Source organism: Petaurus breviceps, unplaced genomic scaffold, assembly GCF_028583685.1.
Source record: "Petaurus breviceps papuanus isolate PSGF00001 unplaced genomic scaffold, PetGlider_PUasm1.0 186, whole genome shotgun sequence".
In the NCBI taxonomy this organism is placed as follows: domain Eukaryota; kingdom Metazoa; phylum Chordata; class Mammalia; order Diprotodontia; family Petauridae; genus Petaurus; species Petaurus breviceps.
In genome coordinates this window covers 53,675,252-53,687,341 of record NW_027185798.1, presented here as the reverse complement: position 1 = coordinate 53,687,341, position 12,090 = coordinate 53,675,252, and the positions used below count along the sequence as shown (strand labels likewise).

Genomic DNA, 12,090 nt, shown 5'->3' with positions numbered 1-12,090 from the left:
TACTATGTGTAGAGCTCTATACTTGAAGGGGGAATACAATGAAAAGAAAAACAATTCTTTCCTTCAAGGAGTCCACATTCTATGGTAGACACCACATCTGAATACCTATGCACAAACAGGATGCATAATGAAATACTCTGAAGGTTTTGTCAGAGGGAAGACACTAGCCTTATTTGTGTACATATTGTGTCCTCCCAGTATAATATAAACTCTTCAAGTTCAAGGTCACTCTTGTTTTAGAATCTGTATTGGTAGTTCCACTCATTATGCAATGTATAGGGTTCAGATTTGCAAAATCACCATTGTGAGAAACAAATGATGTGGAAGCTCTCCATTGATACAGATCACAAGAACTCTGTAATTTATATTCTTTGGGTGTTGCTTGGAGCACTGAAAGATTATCTAGGTTTATCTCCACAGTATGTACTAGATCCATGATGTGATGCTAGGTTTCCTTGACTCCCAAGCTGGCCCTCTCCCTCCAACACCATACGGTTTTTATTCTTGCACATAAGTTCTTTTGAAAACATTAGTGGAATTTGCATTGAATCTTATGAAACACATATTACTTTTCTGGATTCTGGCTTTCTTGCTTGATATATTTTGAGAGGCAGCATGATAAGTTGAAAACACTAGATTTGTGGGTCAGAGGACCTGGGAACAACTCTTATGCCCATCACTATCTATGCCACCTTGGGCTAGTTACAACTCCTAATGTCAGTTTTCTTTCTGTAAAATAGAGAGTATTGGACTAGATGACCTTTGTGGGCCCTTCTGTATCAAAATCTATGATTTAATGATTTTTCTTTTTAGGACCCTTCCAAGGTCCTTTCTGCTCTTATGCTCTCCTGCCCCTTCCAGTTGTGTTTGAGTAGAAAGTGACTGGAGATGATAAAATTCAGTTTCACTAATTGCTGTCCCTCACTGGGACATTTGCATTTTTCAAAGAAGGTCAGCCGAATAATTCTTGATCCCATAGGAAGTAAAGGTCAGTAGCAATGACAGAGTTCAGGATGATGTAGAGGAGATATATAAGGACATGGGAAGCTGTAAGGGAGATATTAGAGGAGATGGGTTTCCTTCCTGCGGGTCTTTCAAATTATTTCACCTAGGCAAGCACCTATACTATCCATATCTGGCAATCTGGAGATTTGCAATGAACCCTGTTAGTAATTATTTAAGGTATTTCAATCACTTTAGAAAAAGAGTTGATAATTAAGAGAAGAAAAAAATACAATAAGAAAAATGTAGAAGCTAATTTTAGGGCTTAGCCACCCAAAGACATTAACATTTCATATTAATTATTTTTCATGCATAGTCATCCTTAGCATTACTAATATGTCATACATGAGGAGAAAAATCAAGAAATTAAAATATGCCTATAGCTAAAAGAAATATGGGAGTATCTTAATTCTTTTATTTTAAACCCCCCAAAATGACAGATCACATACAGCATCAAACATACTGTGGATTCCCAAGATACATTGTGAAGAATATATTTCTACTATAAATCAGATGTCTATGATGTAAGGTTGATATTTTTAAAAAGTATAGTGGTTATAGAATCAGAGGACCTAAGGTAAAATTTTGACTCTGACATTTATTACTTCTTTGACCTTAGCAAGACAGCTAATATACCCGAACCTCATTTTCCTCATATGTAAAAGGAGGGAGTTGAACTAAGTATCCTCTGATATCTCTTCCAGTTCTGGGTTTATGATACCTATTATTTGAGTAACTTACTCTATTCAATGAGTGATATAAAGTTGGGAATGCTATCAAAATGTAACCTATCATAGCATAAGGACACCCAACAATCTACTGGTTAATGTTATGATATAGAAAATTAAGAAACATTTTCATTGCCATTGCATTCTGACAAAGTGATCAAAGTTTTTCAAAACCTTTACTTGGGGCCTTACAACACTACATCTTATTTTTGAATAGGTAGTCTAGACTTTTTTATTTTTATCATCTATTTTAGCACCTTCTCCAGTTTAATTTCATGCAGCTATTTTAAAACATGTGTAGGACAGTCCAAAATTCCCAAAATAATTGAAGAAAATGTCTAGAAGGATCTTATTGGGTTGAGATGGCCCTTTGCTAAAGGACCTCACCTAGTTCATTTTAGCAGAATGTAAAATCTTTGAATGCAGGGTCTGTTTCACTTTGTCTTTTTCTATCCTCAGGGACTAGCAAAAAGCAGGCACTTAAAAAAAATGATTATTGTTTTTCCTGGCTTGTGACCAGTGAACAGCCATGAGCAGCAAAGTCTCACATGACACGCTCTATGAAGCTGTGTGGGAGGTTCTGCATGGAACCCAGCGCAAATGAAGAAAGTTTTTGGAAACTGTGGAGCTGCAGATCAGTCTGAAGAACTATGATCCTCAAAAGGATAAACGTTTCTCTGGCACAGTCAGGCTCAAATCCACACCCCGACCTAAATTTTCTGTGTGTGTACTGGGAGACCAGCAGCATTGCAATGAAGCCAAGGCTGTAGAAATCCCCCACATGGACAACTAGGCCCTGAAGAAGTTGAATAAGAACAAGAAATTGGTCAAGAAACTGGCTAAAAAATATGATGCCTTTTGGCCTCTGAGTCTTTGATCAAGCAAATTCCTCAAATCCTGGGCCCTGGTCTGAACAAAGGCGGCAATTTCCATCTCTGCTCACTCACAGTGAGAATATGGTGGCAAAAGTTGATGAGGTTAAATCTACTATCAAGTTCCAGATGAAGAAGGTGCTGTGTCTAGTGGTGGCTGTTGGCCATGTGAAGATGACAGATGATGAGCTTGTCTACAACATCCATTTGGCTGTCAATTTCCTGTTTTCTCTGCTGAAGAAAAACTGGCAAAATGTGAGGGCATTGTATATCAGGAGCACCATGGGCAAACCCCAGTGGCTGTATTAAATCAACATGGTGTTAATAAATGGTGGAAGCTGCAAAAAAAAAAATGATTATCAAATTGAATTCTTTGAGCAATTGGGTTTGTTGTTTTTTAATGATATTTGTCCTGTATTGTGATGGACTACACTTTTTCAGGTTTCTTATAGAAAATGGCAGGGATTGCTGTGTCAATTAGCCTCTATCTCTTATTTTTATCCTTGCCCACAATCCATCTTTCATTTTCACAATCCCTTGATACCTTCAAGGTTTAGGTCAATTCTCTCTCCTAATACTAAACCTTTAATGATTTCTTGAGTAATTGCTATCCCTCCCCTGAAATACTTCTATCTTATTTATTTTCTTTCTTTTGTACTTGCTCATCTGTATACATGTTCTCTGTCATGTTTTTGCTACCCTTTCCCTCAGTGGATAGATTCCTCCAGCAGACTATTTCATTTTTATATTTGATTGACAGAGTTCCTGCCCACTGATTTTATACTATAATGGAAACTGAAGAGTGAAAAGGAAAAAAAAAAAGGAAACAGAAAATTATACACTAGAGTGAATTAAATTGAAGGTGGGATAGGAAGAAAGCAATGAAAATTGTACAATTAAGTTGCCATTGTGGTTTATTTGTATGTATGTTGAAGTTTTTTCAGCTGAAACCCAATTTGTTTTTATTAAAACAGAAAAATAGAAGATAGAATGCTAAAAGATCTGTACATTATTTATGGAAAGGACAAGGTAATAAACTCCTTGATGTCTCAATTCACTAATTCCTTAGATTTCTAAGACCAAAATCCAGTCCCCTATATGTGTGTTCTCCATAAGCTTAATGTAAGCCCCTTGACAATTTGCATTTTTATCTACAATGTTTAGCACAGTGAATAACATTTAATAAGTCTTTAATAAACACTTTATGGTCATTCACTCATTAGTAGGAATCTATTTTTTTGCCCATTTTTGCCCAAGATGGTTATGAAATAAATAAAAATGGCATCTTCAATTTAGAGATAGACTGAGTCTATGGCTCTTGCCAAATTGCTTTAAAAAACCATCATTATGGCTAATGCATATTGCTATGTGACCAGAGGGCATGCACTATAGAATCCTGAATGAGAATATTTACATCTCAGTAATACCTGAGGGTATTAAATTAAAAATAAATTCCTCTTCAAGTGTTGGGAATCCTCTTTTACATTTACAGATATGAAAGGAAAATGGACCAAAATTGAAAATAACAAAAATCACTACCAGCTTTGCAACCAATCAGACAAAATGAGCTGAAAAGATGATCTAATGAAGTAAAGTTTCCTCTACTGTGTTCCTAGTTTAGGAAAAAAAAAAAAAAGAAGAAAAAAATATCATACATTTGTTGTGCTAGCAGCAACTGTTAAATTCAAGAAGCTAAATTAAAATCATCAGAAAATTTGTCTCCATCCCTATAGCCCCTCCCATACACATTGAGAAGGCAAGAAATATGACACCCATTATAAATATGAAGTCATGTAAACCATCTCTACTTTAGCCATTTTCCAAGTAAAAAAGCAAGATAAATAAAAGGGAAGATAGGAAATAGAAATGAAAAAAAAATAAAATGTTTCAGTTTGTACTCTGAGTCCATCAGTTTTCTATCTGGACATTGATATTATTTTATATCATGAGTCTTCTGGAATGTGGTGTATCATTATATTCATTAGAATGACTAATTCTTGCATAGTTGATTATCTTTTTACAGTAATGTATACCTTGTTATCCTGGTTCTGCTTATATCACTTTGCATCAATTCATATAAATTTTCACCAGGGTTTTCTGAAATCATGGCCTTCATCATTCCTTACAGCATAATAGTATTCCATCACAATCATATAACCATAACTTTTTCAGCCATTCCCCAGTTGATGAACATTCCTTCATTCTCCAATCTTTCACAGGCCTTGGTTTCTCTTCTTTGTGCATGGATTTTCAAAATTGTCCAATCTGCAAAAAAAAACAAACAAACACTGAGATAGAGATCTGAGTCAATGACACTTCATTAAAGGGTCCATGGCCCCCTCCAGTGAAGTAGAACTGAGATCTTCCTTATGATTTGAGATGCTCCCTTCCTTCAGGAGCTTAGTTTTATAGTGCTTGACCAAGAGTATAGGTTCTTATTCTACCCTCTAGTAGGGTCTACAGCAGAAGTAGGGAACCTTTGGCCTTGAAACCGCTTGTGACCCTCTAGGTCCTCAGGTATAGCCCTTTGACTGAAACCAAACTTCATAGAACAAATCCTCTTAATAAAAAGATTTGTTCCGTAAAACACTGACTCAGTCAAAAGACTGCACTTAAGGGCCTAGAAGGCCATATGTGGGCTTGAAGCCAGAGGTTCAAGCCAAGAGGTTCCCCACCTCTGATCTACACAAAATACATAATTGTATTGATTGACAAAAGGGCTAGTGAACTATCTTGACCTTTCAGGAGTTCCTAACAAGTCAATAAGCATGGGATGGGCTAATAAGCAGATGTCAAAATATCCACATGGAGGCAGCTAGGTGGCACAGTGAATAGAGTACCAGCCCTGGAGTCAGGAGGACCTGAGTTCAAATCCACCCTTAGACACAACACTTATTAGTGGTGTGACCTTGTGCAAGTTATTTAACCCAAGTGCCTTGCCTTCAACCCTCCAAAAAGCAAACCCCCCTCCCCCCAAAAAATCCATCTGATATGACGGGCTGATAGAAAGGTAGTCTGCAGGGAAGAACCATAATCACCCATTGGCTAAGTGCTCATGGTTATCTACCCATTTTGGGCAACAGAGGAATGATGAGATATGAAGGGGCAAAAGTAGCTTGCGGGGGATTTCCATATAATTGAGTCACTTCCCGCTATGCTAGGCTTCATCAATATAACAAGGCAAAACAATGGTGGAGGCACACCAGTTAGCTTCCTATGATGAAGCATTTTTGATACTGATAATTTAGTTTTCTTTGTTCTTTCTAAAAATTATATTTGTCAATTTTTAAAATTTATTTTACTGTTATTTCCCATGAAACCAGTTTCTGGTTTTAATAGGTCAGTTCTTTTGTAATTTTAATTTTAATTTTTTTCATCTTTCCTTCAGATTTCAGGATTTATGTTTGGTCTTTAATTGGGAATTTTATTTGTTAATTTTCTAATCTTTTATAAGTTGCATAGTCAATTCATTGATTTGCTCTCTCTTTTATTGACGTAAACCTTTGAAGATAAAATTCTTCTTTTAATTACTGCTTTGGTTGTATCCTATAAATTTTGCTATGTTGTTATTTTCATTATCCTTAATGAAATTATCGATTATTTCTATAATTTATTCAGTGATTCACTCATTCCATAAGATTTGATTATTAAGTTTCCAATTAATTTTAATCTACTCTTCAATGTTCATTTACTGAATATAATTTTAATTGCATTATGATCAGAAACTGTGCACTTAACACTTCTGCTTTCATCTATTTTTTTTTTCCTTAGGTCTTTCTGTCCCTCATATGTGGTCTTCTTGTGAAAGTACTATGTAAATTTGAGAAAAAGGTATACTCCTTTCTATTTTATTATGCTCCAGAGATTTATCATATCTAACTTTTCTAAACAATATTAATTTGTTTAATTTATTGTATATTTTATGGTTAGATTTATTTAGTTTAGAGAGGGTTAAATTAAGTCTCCAAACTGGTACAGTTTTACTCTATTTCCTTCTCCAATTCATTTAACATATCCTTCAGGAATTTAGACACTATAGTATTTGGTGCATATGCATTTAATCTTTGTATTACCTCTTTGCCTATAGTACCATTTTGTAAAAATGTACATTCCCTGATTGTCTCTCCTAATGAGTTCTATTTTTGCTTTCATGTTGTCTGGAATCACGATTGCTATACTTACCTTTTTTCAGGTCTGCTAAAACAAAGTAAATTCTGCTACAGACCCTTTTTTAAAATTTATTTTATGTTTAACTTTTAGAATAAAGCAAGCATTTCCATAATGCAGTATAAAAAAAAGATGATTTCATGTGAAACTGCAAATCTATGCAAATCACTATGTACAAATTGCTCTTTCTTTTAAATATACAAGAAAGATCATATATATCCCCCCCCTTTTTTTTCCTGTTTTTTTCCTTCCCTTTTCTCTACCCCTGCACTTGAGATGGCCACCATTATACACAAATAGGTATGTACAATGTTTCAATATATACTTCTATTTATTAATTATTTTTTCATCTGGTTAAGATAGCTTATTTCTTCATATATCCTTTCTATTTAATTTGGGTATTTATAATAGTCAAAATAATCTATTCTCCCAAACTAATTCTTAAAACGGTATTGCTGTTACTGTTCAATCTAGAATTATGCCCAAAGAGTTGTTAAACTGCTTATACTCTTTGACCCAGTAATACCACCATTAGGTCTTTTTCCAAAGATGCTTAAGGAAAAAGGAAAACAACCTATATCTTTTAACATATTTATAGCACTTCTCCAGTGCCTTAATTTAACTGTATCTGTATCTTCCTGTGTCAATGTGTCTCTTGTACAATATATGGTTAGATTCTGTTTTTTAATTCATTCTAGTATTAATTTCTGTTTTTTGTGTGCATTTTTCTCATTCACATTCAAAGTTATGTTTTCTAGCCAACTTCAATTGACTGAAACTTGAAAATTAATCAAATTCAAGGATCTGTTTTTTCAAGTATTTTATGAGATCTAACACAAAATATTAAAAGATAAGTTTCTTTTTATTCCATTCTCTTTTTTTTACTATAATTTATGTAGTTTTTAAACTCTTAAAAACACATCAAATAGAACCAGAATATTTCTTTACACTTTTAAAAGAAATAATGATGTGCTGAATGAACTATAGTAATGAAAACTTCTCCCATACTTGGATACTTTAAAATATTTCAGAGTTTAAACTTTAATAGCATGCTGTGAGAAACCCTCTTTGTGTTTGAATTTTTTTAAATACTCATATGGCATCAGAAGAACCCATTTATTAATACACAAATAATTTTTTAAATATGACATATGATTTTTTTACCCTGGGCAAGTCACTTACTTAGTATAAATATCACTTTCCTTATTTATAAAATAAGAATAATAATGACCTCTGCCTCATAGGGATGTTGTGAAGATCAAATAAAATAATATATACAAAGCTCATTGTCAGTCATACAGCAATCAATCAATTTTAGGCCATATAATTTAATTTAAATAAAAGAATTGTAATGTGCAAGATATTTTAAAATAAATTTTCTGCTTAACAACTTGATATAACATTGTTTTGATAAATCTGTAAAGTTCTTTTGAATACTTCCTTAAACTCAGAAGTCCTCCATATCTAAAATATAGTGTAACTCTTATCCATTAATTCTCATAAAATGCTCCATAGCAAATGTAGACTTACACAGGATACTTCACTAGAGACTTTTGTGTATTTTGACATTGATCCATAGTTCTCTTTTACAGTTAGGCCTTTCCACAAGTTTGGAATGCACCTAACTACTCTGTTATCAAAACGGAATCTGTCAAGTTAAGGATATTATGGCAGACTTTGTCAAATTCATTGCTAAAGTTGCATATTAGGTTCAAAATATACCCTGTGCAATCATCTTAGTCTATCAGTCAATAAGCACATTACCTACTATGTGTCAGGTACTGACTGTGTGAAGTGTCAAAGATACAAAAAGCACAAGATAGTCTTGCTTTTAAGGAGTTCATAATCTTATGAGAGAGACAACATGCCTACAGATATGCACAAACAAGTTATATGCAGGATACATTGGAAATGATAAAAAGCAAGGCACTAGCATAACGTATGATTAGGAAAATATCCCTGTAGAAAGTTGGCTTTTAGCTCCAACCAGAAGGAAGCCAGAGACTGAGATGAGAAAGGATAGCATTCTTTATAGATAGACAGCTAGAGAAATTGCCAACACTGAGAGATCAGATGTGTTGTGTGGGGTATAGCAAAGAGGCCAGGCCAGTGTCATTGGAATATGTATGTGTATGTTTTAGGTGGGGGATAGGGGACTTTGCAGTGTAAGGATTAAGAAGTCTGAAAAGGTACTCGAGGGTTTGGTTATTTTAAAAAAGGCGTTCAATGGCAAATGGAGAGTTTTATATTTTGATCCTGGAGGTGATAGGCATTGGAGTTCATTGAGTAGGGAGGTAACATTGATGGACTTCAGTTTTAGGAAAATCACTTTGGTAACTGAATAGAGGTTGGATTGTAATGGAGGAGAGAGTTGGACTAGGCAGACCAAGCAGTGGGCTACTGCAATGATCAAGAAATAAGGAGACAGCTTGAACCAGGGTGATGGCAGTATTAGAGGAGAGAAGAGAAGGGAAAGTATTCAAGAAATGTTTCAAAGGTGAAATCAATAGATCTTGACAACAGATTGGATATGGAAGGTGAGAGATTAGTAAGGGGTTAAAGATAACCTAGGTTGTGGGACAGGAAGTTAAAGATAACCTAGATTGTGGGCCAGGAGGACTGGATGTGAATGGTAGCTCCTTTGAAAATAATAGGGAAGTTTTAAAGCAGGGAGGGTTTCAAGGGAAATTCTTGAGTTTAGCTCTGAGCATGTGGAGTTTAAAATATCAAATGAACACTCCAAATGGCTGATAGGTGGCTAGAGCTGTAACAGTAAAGGTCAGCAGACATTAGGGCTGGATAAATATATTTGAAAATCATCAACTAAGAGATGGTAGTGAAATGAATGGGACTGATGGGATTATCTTGACTTTGTCAAAGATATAGCAGAGAGATTCTTAAGTACATACAGTTTGGCCTTGACGGCCTCAAGGCTCATTCCTACTCTTAGATTCTGAGATTTAATGAAAGTACAACACAGTCAAGAAAGAAAATGAAGTTAACAGTTTGTCAATAAGCCTTTAAGTGCCTACATGACATGATCTTTTCTTGATGAACCCATGCTGACTCTTAGCAATCACAGCTTCATTTCTAAATTCTTACTAACCATCCTTTTAATAATACATTTTAGAATTGTGTCATTAAAGTCAATTTCATTGGCCTATAGTGGCAAGAGTTTAGTTTATTCCCTATTTAAAAATAATTTTAGAAATATACTTATTTTCCCTGCCAAAATTCTTCCATTCTATGTTTATTTCTCAAACATCTTAGACAGTGATTCAGCAACATAGCTCATGTAGACCTGGTGAAAAACTCATTAAAGTCTGATACAGTCTTATGATGTCCTTTACTATCTTATACTTATTTCAGTTTTCTATTTTTGATGAAATTGTCAGGGATAGAACAAACCAGAACTAGAGCCAGAACTAAAACCCAAACCATAAATTGGGGAACCAAAGCGTATTTATTGAGAACGCCAGCAAGGGAGACTCATCTACACTGGGCAGAAACTCTCCCCAAGGAACAAAAGGACAAGGCTTATAGAGGTTTCATTTAGGCAGGCAGTGAAGTGGATATGGAGCACCTCAGGATTGGACAATGCCCCTTCCTGAGGCTAATAACAGGCAAGACTCTAATTCTTGTTAGCCTAGCTCTTTTAATGTTGCCCTACTCAATAGGACTGTACTTGCTGTTTCAATAATAAGGAAGGTTGAAGACAAGGTTGGACTTTCAATGCAGAGTCAGGGAAAATAAGAGGAACTACAGACAAAATAGAAATTCTTTAGCTTTTTTGGCAATCCACACTACAAACCATTTTATTCTAACTTTCTTAGCCCAAAGTTTTCTCTGCTTCATAGAAAAAAAAAAACAAGCAAAATAAAAATTGTATTCTATCTTTTTCTCTGTCACTTATACTTTCTACCCTAAAATAGCAGTCCTATTCTTTCTTTGATGTTCCTTTTGTCCCTGGACTAAAAAGATAACATGCTTTTCCCCAATGTGCCACACTTAACAGAAATAGAAATGATTTCTTTACTGGGGAATATGACCCAGAACAGATGGTATAGGTGACGATACCCATTCAAAGCAACAAGTTGTGTTCAAAGGTTGATCTACAGTATTTCACTTCAAATTAAACACACAGCCAAAGCTCTTAACAGCAGCTTTAACTCTATACCTCCCTAGTGCCTTTGGTTCTTATAGTAAAGATTAAATCCATGGTTTCATGATGACCATAGTCCCTGCCCACTTCAATCCCAAATTTGCTTCCCTTCCCATCTTTGCCCCCAAAGAACTCATTCAGCATATAGGCTATTGTCTTTAATGTAGTAAAAATGAAAGTAAAGTATAACAATGTGAACATCTGGAGTAACTACAAATGCTTCTGGTAAAAACTGTATTTCTGATTACTCATATTATTTCCTCTGGATCCTGCTGCTTTCATGTTTATGAGTAGGAGGATGGCAGAGATACACCCAAAGACCTTTTTGGGGGTAGATGACTGCTATAACCATTTTCAATTTCAAGTTCACAAAAGGTATGGGAAAATACCTCACAGATTCTCTAATTCAGAAATGTCAAACACTTAGCGTCATGGAGCATTGGGCAGCAAAATTCTGGAGTGCAGATGTATCCAGATTAAAATGTGATTGATAAATATTTAACAAAATAAATAAAAATCACAACAGAACATACATAAGGTTAATGTGTGATTTTTCAAGTTAATGCAAAATCCTTAGTGATCCATGTGTATATTTCAGTGCCTCCCTGTTTCTATTTGAGTTTAACATGACTGATGTAGCTTAGTCTGTCTTTTAGCATGAGTTGTGGTCAATAACTCAGGTTCCTGGCCCACTGCTAGACAAATGTGACTGCATGATACTCTAATGGACTGGCCTTGGAGAAGCATCTCAACTATTCCACTTACACTGCCCAAGCATAGTTCTTTTGTTTGTCTCTTAACAGAAGAGAGCCTCATACTCTCACAAAATCACAGTTACTATGTAAAATTTTATCTCTGGATTTTTAAAAAAGTTACACAACCTGTGGTCAATGAAGGACCCCTGGACATTTTAGTAGGATCACTATTTATCTCTTCTTTCCATGCCTTTGTCTGTCTTTGGTGCCAAACAACTGGAAAATGCAGGACAAGAAAAATAAACATAGAATTGGAGACCAGAAAGCAGAAGTTAGATTTTGAAAATTATTTTGTTTTTGCCATTAGTCTCAAGTCATCCAGGGTTTTAGTGTCTGATTATTTCATATGGCCTTTCTTGTTCCTTTTGGCAGCTAGGTGGTAGGTAGATAGAGCCTGGAGTCAG

The 12,090-nt window shown here is 35.0% G+C and overlaps 1 pseudogene; it reads left to right on the top strand.

Annotated features, from left to right (window-relative positions):
- Positions 1–2,259: 2,259 nt before the first annotated feature.
- Positions 2,260–2,955, top strand: LOC138162195 (large ribosomal subunit protein uL1 pseudogene; annotated as a pseudogene).
- Positions 2,956–12,090: the final 9,135 nt, after the last annotated feature.